Source organism: Vipera ursinii (assembly GCF_947247035.1).
Source record: "Vipera ursinii genome assembly, chromosome: 1".
NCBI classification, from domain to species: domain Eukaryota; kingdom Metazoa; phylum Chordata; class Lepidosauria; order Squamata; family Viperidae; genus Vipera; species Vipera ursinii.
This window is the reverse complement of record NC_139512.1, coordinates 110,180,247-110,192,832: the sequence shown is the minus strand read 5'-3', so window position 1 is coordinate 110,192,832 and position 12,586 is coordinate 110,180,247. Positions and strand designations below refer to the sequence as shown.

At 47.3% G+C, this 12,586-nt stretch overlaps 1 protein-coding gene across 1 annotated transcript in view; it reads left to right on the top strand.

Moving 5' to 3' along the window:
• The first annotated feature begins 10,713 nt into the window (after positions 1–10,713).
• LOC310632473 (uncharacterized protein) overlaps positions 10,714–12,586 on the top strand; it is a 98,589-nt gene continuing 96,716 nt past the window's right edge. The window contains exon 1 of the mRNA XM_083349693.1: positions 10,714–10,872. The gene's annotated coding sequence lies outside the window, so the exon portion shown is untranslated. The remainder of the gene's footprint in view (positions 10,873–12,586) is intronic.

Genomic DNA, 12,586 nt, shown 5'->3' with positions numbered 1-12,586 from the left:
TCTCCGCAGTCGATCGGCGGACCGCATTTGCCCAAGCCGGGAGCCCGATTTGCCAGGCCTTACTCGTTGCGCGTGGATTTCTTGGAAAAGGAAGCTGGCAATGAACGTCAGGCGACAACTTCCTACTGTCTGGTTTCCGTGCAACCGGCGGTGTTAAAAGACTCGAAATGCTCTACGGCAGGGATCTTCAAACTTGGCCCTTTTGTGACTTGTGGACTTCAACTCCCAGAATTCCTCAGCCAGCCATGCTGGCTGAGGAATTCTGGGAGTTGAAGTCCACAAGTCACAAAAGGGCCAAGTTTGAAGACCCCTGCCTCTACGGGGCTGCCAAATGGAAAGGAAAAACCTCACTAAACTCGGAACGCGCCGGGCCCCGCTAATTTAAGCTCTATTTATTGAAAGGGGGGAGGGGGGGTGTCTGACGAAATTTGGAGATGGGTTCTTTTTTGTTATTATTATTAATTGCAGAATTTAGTCGAGACGCAAATGCGGGATTGGCGATTGCATCGGAAAAGGGGGAGCTACGGCATTTCAGGAGGGGAGAGATTAAAGTTTTATATACGGTAGAACATGCCTCGGATTCCTTTCGCTGATGTTCACCGTGCATCAAATGAGCCGCGGTTCGTCGCCCTCTGATAGGGTGGTAATACTTCTTCCCTGACGGAAGTTAGAAAGGTGACGGCGCTAAAGCTGCACAATTCATTGAATCTGATACGGAACGCGACAGACCTTTAATTTTTTTTCTTTCAGTTTTTCTCCCACCGCCTCCGCGAATGCCACTCAAACGCCCCTAAGCAGGCCTGAACATATGTTTAAAAAGAGGTCGGGGTGGGGCGTCTGCCACGGAGGCAGCTAAGCGATCCCATTCTACCCACTGTCCGTTTCGTAACAGGTCTGATTGGCTTTAAAGCAACCATACAAGATGTGATCGGCTTTTACGGCTATGCTGAAAATTATCGAGAGACCTTGGCTTGTTTGCATCTGGAGTTTGGCTTGTCAGGCCCAAATGAGACTGCCTAGTAGTCTAACCATATTTGTTCTTTCTTTGTTTTTGTCAAAAGACCACGTTCACAATTGCAGGAAGCCAGGAAAATCTTGTGGTGCTGGCTTGTCAAAGTTACCCTTGCATGTCACAAGAGTAGTTGATAGTATGACAAATATTGTTAAACGGTTAAATCAATTGAAGTATGAAGTATTTCTGTAACAGCGCACCTGATTTGTCTGTGTTCATACAGACCAAACTGCTTGATTGAACAGTGAATATAACGAGTGCATTCCCCAATTAAAAATTGCATAATATGTTTCACTGCAAAGAATACTTACCTATAAAACAGATAGTTAGCTTAGCTATATTTATATTGCTATAATATTTGCAATTATCATATTGTTCTATTCTGTTTAAGAGCACTAAAGACAATAAAGAGTAACCAAAACATTTTGCCTTTAAGTTTTTATATACTGTATGTTTATCACTAATAAATTGTTTAAGTGACATATGTACTCTTGAGATTTACATTAAACTTCGTATACAGAGGAAAGAGTTCTGAATGTATTGTGGCAAAGCCTTCTTGCCTTGATTTTATAACATACTGCAAGAAACCTCACTAAAATATAGATAAAGGAGGAAATATAAATGATTAAAAAAAGGAAACAAAAATCACTATATAGGTTTTGTATAAATATAAAACAAAATAATTGCTTTGTAGAAAGGAGAGTTTGAACATTTAACAAGGGGAGACTAGGGCTACAAAGGCAACAGTGTTAAAGTAGCTTTATTTAAGAGTTAAGAGCTCCATCTTTTCCGTCTTAGAGGTGAGAGCTCTAGGCGGTATCTCTCTCCCCGGCTGTATATCTCAGGCTGCTCCCCGGTTCTGACCGTTGTGAGAGAACGGGGATTGTCCCGGGGTTACCCTGCTCTAGTGGCAGAAGAGCTGGGTTTGCAGTCTGGATACTCCCCTTCCATTTTTAAGATCCTCCCTTTTTATTTATTCGATCTGGGTCTGTTTTTGCTGTATTACCCAATTTTACCATGGCTTTGAGGTACTCCAGCACGGTTTTACTCGCTCTCAGAGGTGCCCCCCCATCCTGGGAGCGACCCGCCTTACCTTTTAATTTACCTCTTGATGACAGGTCCGACTGTTGGGACCCTGAGAGATGGCCGGGCAGAAACAGGGGCCTAACAAGAGGCTCCTGATTACTTTTTTAGCTAAATTCTTTGTAGGGTTAGGGAGGGGGGAGGGTTGTGGTTGGTTGGAGAGGGGGGGCACTCTGCCAACTGCTGTTCAGACCAGGCCTAGTAGAGATCGCGTTGAGAGGGAGCCGGGGTCGGTCATCTCTGGAGCTCTGGAGCGGGTCGTGGGAATGCCAATTCCCACGACGATAGGGAATGGCTGCAGGTGTAAGATCAGAGGGCCGTATCGACCTCCGGGAGGGCCTCTCCGCTATCTGCAAGCGGTGAGGCGCTCCGACCCTCTGCCTTCGACCCAAGGCTCTGGGAGCGGGGATGCGCAGCCACCTGAGCTCCGACTGGTGTACCTAAATGCCAGGTCCGTTGCTAATAAGGCTCCCCTCGTCCGGGATTTAGTCGAGGGTGAGCAAGCGGACCTGGCTTGCATTACGGAAACCTGGTTGGGCCCAGAGGGTGGTATCCCCCTGGTGGATCTCTGCCCACCAGGTTTCCGGGTGCTACACCGGCCTCGGACTCAGGGTAGGGGTGGGGGAGTGGCTGTAGTTATGAGGGAGACCTTATGTCCGCAGGAGGCCACCGTTCCTCAGATAGTCGGGTGTGAATCTCTCTTATTGAGGTTTGGTCCTAGGGCGCAGTTGGGCTTGCTGCTCGCGTACCTTTCGCCTAGTCGCGTAGCAGCAGCCCTGCCTGAGCTTCTCGATATCCTCTCAGGGCTGGTGATTGAGTTTCCTAAACTAATGGTTTTGGGAGACTTCAATCTACCATCCCTGGGAGGAGTATCTGAGTTAGCTCGGGAGTTCATGGCTTCCATGACGGCCATGGACCTGACGCAGGTAATTCATGGACCAACCCATGAGGGAGGCCACACCCTTGACTTGGTTTTCTTATCTGGTCGGTGGTTAGATGATCTTGGTGGGGGCTCCCCAATTGTTATGCCCCTGTCATGGACCGATCATCATCTCCTGCGGCTGGTCTTCCGTTTTGCCACTCCCCACCGTGGGGTTGTTGAGCCAACTAGATGGTTCCGCCCCAGGCGCTTAATGGACCCTGAGAGGTTTCAGGCAGCGCTGGGGGCCCCACCTGCCTCCCCAGCTCACAGCTCGGCGGATGCCTTAGTGGAAGCCTGGGAAAGGACGGCCACGGAGGCACTTGACCGAGTTGTACCCTTGCGGCCCCTGACCCGGCGCAGATCCCAATGGGCTCCATGGTTTTCCGCGGAGCTCCGGGAGATGAAGCGTCGGAGACGGGGCCTAGAGAGCGTCTGGAGGTCCACCCGATCTGAATCCGACCGATTGCGACTAAGAACCCATATTAGGTCTTATCTCGCTGCGATGAGGGTAGCGAGATCTAACTATTTCGCTGCCCTCATCGCGTCCACAGATAATCGCCCGGCCGCCCTGTTTAGGGTGACCCGCTCCCTCCTCAACCAGGAGGTTAGTGGGGATCCCTTGCAGGGGCGTGCCGAGGAATTTAGTCAACATCTGTCGGACAAAATCGCTCAGATTCGGACCGGTTTGGACTCCGACTGGACAGTATCGGACGATCAGGACACGAGTGATCTTGTCGATGTCATCTGGGAGGAGTTCGATCCTGTGACTCCGGAGGAAGTGGACAGGATCATGGGGAGGCTGAGCTCCACCACATGTTTATTGGACCCGTGCCCTTCCTGGCTGGTTTATGCAGCCCGGGAGGGGACACGAGGCTGGTTCCAGGCGGTTATAGCTGCTTCTTTGAGTGAGGGCAGTTTTCCCGCCGCCTTGAAGGAGGCGGTGGTGAGACCTCTCCTCAAGAAGCCTACCTTGGATCCGGCTGTTTTGAATAACTTTCGTCCGGTCTCCAACCTTCGCTTCCTTGCGAAGGTTGTTGAGAGTGTGGTGGCGCACCAGCTCCCTCTGGTCCTGGATGAAGCGGATTATCTAGACCCGTACCAATCGGGCTTCAGGCCTGGGTACAGCACGGAGACGGCATTGGTCGCGCTGGTGAATGATCTCTGGAGGGCTCGGGACAGAGGATACTCCTCTGTTCTAGTCCTATTAGACCTCTCAGTGGCATTCGATACCATCGACCATGGTATCTTGCTGCGGCGTCTCAGGGGATTGGGAGTGGGAGGCACGGTTCTTCAGTGGTTCTCCTCCTATCTCCTGGGACGTTCGCAGTCGGTGTTGACGGGGGGGCAGAGGTCGACCGCGAGGCCTCTCGCTTGTGGAGTCCCTCAGGGGTAGGTCCTCTCGCCCCTTCTGTTCAACATCTACATGAAACCGCTGGGTGAGATCATTCGTGGTTTTGGAGTTGGGTATCATCAGTATGCTGATGATACCCAACTTTTCATTTCAACCCCAAACCACCCCAGTGATGCCCTCGACGTGATGTCCCGGTGCCTGGAGGCGGTCCGGGTCTGGATGGGGAGGAACAGGCTTCGTCTCAACCCCGACAAGACGGAGTGGCTGTGCGTACCGGCATCCCGGGATATTCAGGATATCCCACCCCTCATTATGGGGGGTGAGTCATTACCTCCTGTAGATAGGGCTCGCAACTTGGGAGTCCTCCTAGATTCACAGCTCTCTTTAGAAGACCATATTGTAGCTGTAACTAGGGGGGCGTTCGCCCAGGTTCGCCTGGTGCGCCAGTTGCGGCCCTATCTAGACCGGGATGCCTTGTGCACGGTCACTCATGCGCTCGTGACCTCTCGTCTTGATTACTGCAACGCTCTCTACATGGGGCTACCCTTGAAGACCACTCGGAGGCTCCAGCTGGCACAGAATGCAGCCGCGAGAGTTGTGTCGGGGGTCTCCCGGTACTCCCGTGTTACACCTTTGCTCTGCGAGCTGCATTGGTTGCCAGTTGTCTTCCGGGTGAGGTTCAAGGTGTTGGTAATGACCTACAAAGCCCTCCATGGCATGGGTCCAGAATACCCTGGGGAGCACCTGCAGCCGGCGTCAACTTCCCTCCGCCCAGTACGCTCCCACAGAGAGGGCCTCCTCAGGGTGCCGCCGGTCAAAGAATGCCGACTGGTGGCCCCCAGGGGGAGAGCGTTCTCTGTGGGTGCACCGGACTTATGGAACCATCTTCCGGTAGAGCTCCGGATGGCGCCCGACCTCCGCTCCTTCCGGCGCGACCTTAAAACCCATCTCTTTAAGGAAGCGGGCCTGGCCTGATGGGACAGGGTGGGTTTGTTATTATGACTTTAATTTTAAATTTGTACTATGGGCATTGTTTAATCATGTTTTAATAATTTTAACTTTTGAATTTGTCTTTTACGTATTGCCCTGTTAACCGCCCTGAGTCTCTTGAGAGAAGGGCGGTATATAAATTAAATAAATAAATAAATAAATTTATTAAATCTGATATACTGTTAATTCTGAAATAAACTTCCTCCTATTATCTCTTTAAATAACTATTCTCTTTCTCATTCCAGGATTATTACATGTTCATACTAACATATCTGTGTCTATCTGTGCATGCTGGCTAGGGAGTTTGGTGAGTCGAAAGCCACATATCTTAAAGTTGCCAACATTCAGAAACACTGCAATAGTTATCAAAGACTACATGGAAATGTTTTGTAATTGGAAGAAAAATGGAAGTTAAACACACAGTTTATTTCATGCCTGTTCTATTAACTGCCCCATATAATTACTGCAAAGTATTAGAACATAGTTCTGTAGTTGCAACTTGCTGAGTATAGTTTGAAACTTGCCAGTGGCATGTTTGACTTTATAATTCAGCTAAGGCCATGCTTTATTCACAGTGAAAGAGAAACACATATTCTTGTCAATAAATAATCCATGTCTGATTCCTAGAATAGCAATGATAATCTCAGTTCAAATGAGTGGCACTTCATTCTAGCATATCCAAAGATTACCCTGTATTATGGTTAGTACATTGCAAAATGCTACTGCAGAACCAGGGATCATGTTTTGAATAGTTGTGGATGCATTAAAACACTTTTGAGGGTGGTCTCTTGAGTTGTGGCTGTACTTTGGACTCAAAAACTGCTGAGAAAAGCTTGTCAGAATGTTTCTTATCTTCTACATAATATTTACATAAGATAAACACTGAAAACGAACATAATGTCATAAATTGGAATTCTTTGTTCTAGGGCTCTTCAATCTTTTAAAAAATAGATAAAATAAAAAGTTGCATTGTACTAAAATGTAAGCAAGTTAGAGGTTTCAGGCATTTAAGGTGCAGATTTTTAAAACTCACTCGAAATAAAACTTAGTGTGGCTAGTTCTTGCCAAAGTACTAAAATATGGTTTGTTTTAAAAAATTTGATATTCAGTAAAGATATTGGATAACTGGAGGTTAATTCAATAAGTTGGAGGGTTGCATTAATAATTAATTTTAGGGCTCCCAGGCAACCTTTCTTGCTGGGATTAGGTAATGGCATAAGTGTATTGTGTAGGAATCATAACCTAATGATGTCTGTCTGTCTGTCTGTCTGTCTGTCTGTCTGTCTATCTATCTATCTATCTATCTATCTATCTATCTATCTATCTATCTATCTATCTGTAGGTCTTGGCGTATTCGGGTCTTTTCCCGTGTAAGATCTTACACGGGAAAAGACCCGAATACGCCAAGACCTACATACCTGTACCTGTGAAAAATTCCCATGTAGGATTGAGGGTGTCTTGGCGACGTTTCGACGAGGTCCCACTCGTCATCTTCAGGCTGGTGTCTTCAGTTTCGTGCTTGTGCGAGCGAAAACACACACACACACACACACACACACACACACACACACACATATACATACCGTATATATATATATATATATATATATATATATATATATATATATATGTAAGCATTTGGTCAAGGAATTTCTGCAATTATACCAAATGTGAATCTTAAATGTACACGCTCTACATTTACCTCCAGTGTTACAAGCCTGATGGATAATGGCAATGCTGAAAAGCAAAGAAAGTGAATTATATCTATGACTCTGTGAGGTTTGGCTCTGGTCTACAGTTTGTAGGAAGATAATTTAAGATTAGATTCCACAGGGCTAAGCTGTGTCAAGGAAACTGCTGTGCTAAACACTTTCAAATCACACATTTTTGTGAGCTAGCTAAAATGAAAAACAGAGCAGAGAAGTAGGCAGATATTTTATTAGGGGTAGGGCTCAGGATGTTATTATACTGAGGTTTGTTAAACTTGCTGGAATAGTAGGAAAACAATGTGTAGAAGGAAGTTCAGGACTATTGAACTGGTTAGAAGTTTATTACTGTGACAGGACTAGTATATGTCACTAGGAAACTCATCATTCTAACAATGTTGGAGAAAGATCCATCATTTTGACAAGTCTTCTTACTGTCTGATTTGTCTTCTCTGTTCACTCCCCATTCTCACTCCACAGCAATACTTATAACCAAAGTATGAGTGTGAACATGTTCCGGAATTCTCAGTATATAAAAGAACATACATTGATAGTGTATAATAAAACAGGCAAGAAAATGTACTCCTTTTGCCTTGATTTCCATACTATTTGTTGCAGGAAGAAATAGAAAATGACTTTTTTTGTTGTTTGGTTTTGCACTTTTTTTATAGTGCATTAGGGTATTATCCATATAAAAAATGCAGTTCTGTAACTATTTGTTCTTTTTTTAATTTGATACCATTTTTCTCCAGGCATTTTGAGCTCTTCACTTACCTTTAGATAGCAATTCTGAGACTGTATTTTTATTCTTTCTATGTAAGGTAGGATAAAGGATTTTCTGTGCTTTAAAAAAGTAATATACACAACTGAAAACTATAAATATTAACCCAATCAAAAGTAGAGTGAAATGTTAGAGCCAAGTTACAGAAGTCAAGCAAAATATGCAAAGAGAGAGAGAGTGAGAGAGCTTGGTTTTCACAAATCACTTAAATGATGGCAAACATTTTAGAGACCGAGTGCTCAAACTGCAACCCAAAACTCATTTATCGCCAGGTGCCAGGTGGCCGTGGCCCACTGGGTGGGCAAGGCTGTGGTGGTCATGGCAGATTGGGTGGGTGTGGCCAAGGTGGGCGTGGTCACCTCAATGTTGCTCGTGGAGAGGGATGCCTGTGGGTGGTGGGCAGGGATGGAGGAGATCCAGGCAGTCTCTGGCAGGTGGGGCGGTAGGCAGGAGGCTCGTCCTTCAGGGTGAGGCGAGGCAAGGTGGGGGTGCCATTGCCATGGGGAAAGGCAAGGGCCGGGGTGGCTGCTGCCTGACACCATCGGCCCCCTCATACAGAGGCCAGCGAGCGCATGGGGGCCAACGGTGTCCATCAGCAGCCATACCCTGCCGGCCCCTCGACTGGCACACTCTGGGGCTCCTCAGCCTGCCGCCAGCAGTTCAATGAAGCTGCCTCTGAGCTGGATGGCTGGTGGACAGCTGAGGAGGCAATGCAGTTGGTTGTGCCCAGGAAAAGGAGAGCATGTGAAGCAGGGGGAACGGGGGGGGGGGAGGGAAATCAGCTGTGCCAGGATGCATCCGCCCACATGGGACCTTGGCGAGTTAGCAGGCGGCTGCTTGAAGAAGGATGGTTGCCATCTCTGGGGCATGGTGAGTGTGCCCACAGAGAGGGCTCTTGAGTGCTGCCTCTGGCATGCGTGCCATAGGTTCGCCACCACTGGCCTATTATTTACATGAGAGGTGGGAAGACTTTTTGGTGATGCAAAAGACTTAGGACTAAAAACAATTCTGCCCTTGGGAATATCTTTTGGATATTCCCCCCACCGCCACATCTTAATTTTAACATTAGAATGTGGGGGGAGAAGAGTTATGTTGCCACTCCCACAGATACATTGGAAATCAGAAATCCTTACAATCCTTCCTCTGATAATATTATAAATTCTCCCTACCTTCCGCCTCTCCCCTGCCTATATTATTGCATGCTTAGGGGCTACATATCCATGAAGTATAACTTCAGATTGAATGTGCCAGGAAAAACTGTGATTACGGCCTCTTTGCATGGATAAACTTATTTGCTTCGCTCCTACAAAACATTCCCTGGCATTCCCCCACCCACCCACAGTGTCCTTGGAGATCCAGCATTTGCTTGAACAATGCAGCAGAGTGACATCTTTGTGTTTCATTACGAGAGAGATTTGTCTGCCTGTTTGCTTTGTGCCGCCTCCTTGATTTCCACAAGGTCTGACTGCTGCACGTCCTACAAACCAAGGTGGTGAAGGAGTTTTGCTGTGTACTTGTGCACCCACCCATCTTTCCTAAAACAATTTTATGCTACCCACTAGGGGACAGCCTATGCACATCTGAGCAACAAGGGGCTTGAGATATAACATAACCAACCTCTGTTAAACGAGAAATAATTATTTTACAAAGTAAAAAGCAACGTTGGACTTCGGACTATTGGGAGTTGGACAATACTATTTTTTATTCTTGAATGCAACACATGTTTCTCCATCCCACCAGGCTCAAGGTTGACTCAGCCTTCCATCCTTCCGAGGTAGGTAAAATGAGGACCCAGATTGTTGGGGGCAATAAGCTGACTTTGTAATAATGCCGCTTGGGGTGTGTGTGAAAGCCCTAATAAGCAGGCATATACATAGAATGAAGGCTACTGCTAAGCTTGTAAGCCGCCCTGAGTCTTCGGAGAAGGGCAGGATATAAATGGAATTAAAATAAATAAAAAAATAAATAAATAATTCATCTTATTATCTAGACACAATAATAATAGTTTATAGGATGATTATATTCTTGCTGTTAAAAACAGTCAATTTAGGGTTCGTTATAATTTCAGTAGAACTGATTAGCTAAAATGTTAAAGAGGAAAATATTTTTGTCTTCTTATGCAATATTTTTCATTTTCACGTTACATGTTCTGTGTCAGTCTGAATGCAATACTTGCTTAGTGGTTTATTAAACACAACATTTTTCTATTGAAATGTCGAGGATCCCATCTGGTGAAACAATAATTAATGCACATGAAAGGAGTTCAGTAATAAGTTACAAGAACTTGCGTTTTATTGTGAAGGATTAAGACAAATCAGAATACTAGTTCTCTAAACCCACAGGTATTATGAGGATTATCACAGATTTTTCATGAACATTTCTTTCCAGCAAATGAATATGACTTGTGAGATTTAGGATCGTTTAAAATATTGGATCGAATAACAACTAATATCGATAAAAAGGGGAGGAAAAAAAGCTTTGGAGAATGCGGGCATCGATCCCGCTACCTCTCGCATGCTAAGCGAGCGCTCTACCATTTGAGCTAATTCCCCTTCCTTACTTTCGCCCTTTTTTCCTTAAGCCCTTTATAGCCATGCAAAAGAACTGATCCAATCTATTAGTAATATTTACTCGATCTGTTCCCGAGTTCAGCAAATTGTCCCAAATTTCGTTTCCTCACTATAAAACCAGCAGGCAAAGGAGGGAAGAAGGACCGGGAACGCAGACTCGCCAGAAAGCGGGATGGGGGAAACTACACTTCCCATGACCCTTCATAGCGCATGCGTCGCGCGGTCTTGCCGAGCGCGCCTCCGGGAGGAGAAAGTCGAAGCGCCGCGGACGACGGCGGCGGCGGCGGCGGCGGCGGGTTTGCTCCTGATTCGGGCTCGCTTTGCATTGGGCGAGGCGGCGACGGTTGGCGCCGTTGCTCCTCTCCTTCTGGCTCCTGGCGGCGGAGGATGAAGAGCGGGGAAGAGGAGGAGGAAGACAGGGCAGCCGGAGCAGCGCGGACCCCTCGCTCGGTTTGAGGTGAGCTCGAGGAAGGAGGGAGAGCCGGCGCCGGTGGTGGGTCGGTGCGGCGACGGGAAGAGACCGGAGGTGGCCTCCGTCCCCGTCGGAGAGGCTCGGGGAGAAGCGTTGGTGCCGCTCCGGAGGGGCTCGGGAAGAAGCTGCCGGCGGAGGGGGAGACGGCAGCTCCGCAGCTGCGGTCCCCGCCGGGATGGAGGTGCTTGGCCGCGCGCGCGCACACACACAGACACACACACACACACACACACACACACACAGGCACGCGGAGAGAGCGAGAGAAGCCCGGACGGGGTGACCCGTTTCTTGGGTGGCGCGTGTGAAAAGGGAGCAGGGAATGGGGACCGGCAGGCGGGCGGGCGGGCTGCTCTGGGCCGCTCGGAAGAGTTGGAAGGCTCCGTGTTACGGTGAAGGGCGTGTGGCTTCGAGCCTTTATCTAGGCGGAATTGGGGACCGTGTCTAGGAGAGGGGCTGGAAGGTCTCTCTCTCTCTCTGTCTGTCTGCATGTGTGTGTGTGTGTGTTTTTGTGTGTGTGTGTGTGTGTGTGTGTGTGTGTGTGTTCAGCTGTAGGAGGATGGAATTCGTTTGCTGTGGGTAGCAGCTTGGTCGGGGAAGGGGGGTGTGCTGTGCCATTGTGTGTGCACGGGGAGCAGCGGGCTTTGGAAGCCTTTGGAGGATTCTGGGCAGGTCCCGTTTGGTTTTGGGCTGGGAAGACGGGGAAGTGGAGAAAGGAAATAAGTAGGAATGGTAGGTAACCCGGTGGAGATGAATATTCAAGCCTAGCCTGGGGACACCGGATGTATGAGACAGAGAGACACGCAGAGAGAAACAGAGAGAGAGAGAGAGAGAGAGAGAGAGAGAGGGAGGGAGGGAGAGAGGGAGAGAGAGAGAGAGAATGAAAGAATGAATGCTGTGGAGTGTTGCATTTCTGATATCTTCATGAAGCTCAACTTGAGGAACTTTTATGAGCACAATAGTTAAGCTTGTGCTGTGGATATCTTTAGAAAAGAGAACTCTTCCTGGAGGTGTGGGAACCACTAGAACAACAAGCATCATAACCTGCTGGTGTTAATCCTTGAAAGAAAACACGATTCTGAGAGTAACAGGATTTTTTTGAATATAAGAGGAAGAGAAGAAAGGGAATGATGTATGTTCTTTCTAGCACCCCTGGAAATTAGCATCAACATCCATGATTTGGACAAAGCCACTTGACAAACATGTGAGGACTGCTGTTTGTCATCTTTTTACAGAGACCAGGAATAGCACTAAGCAGGGCTTTTTTTGTCACAGAACGCCTAGAACAGAGTAGCCTAGAACGGAGTTCCGGCACCTTTTTTGGATGGAACCTTGTAGGGTAGGCAAGGCGGGTTGTAGGACATGTGTGAGTTCCGGCACCTTTTTCTTTTACAAAAAAAGTACTGGCACTAAGTAATCTAAACCTCCTGTTATGAAATGGGCTTGGTCCAGGTGTTTGTCTCTGTGCCAGAAAAAACCCTTGTCAGTATGAACACATACATTCACACAGTGGAAACTTTAAAACAGCTCATTGTCTGTTCTCATGCTTAGTGGGGTTTTTTAGTTCTTCCTCTGACTAATAGTAGGGTTTGAGTTTGGTTGAATTACAAGTGATTACTTGAACTTCCTATGTAACTGAACTTGCATGATGCAATTACTTTTATTTTGTAGTAGGAGCAGTAGTATAGAAAAGATAAGCAAA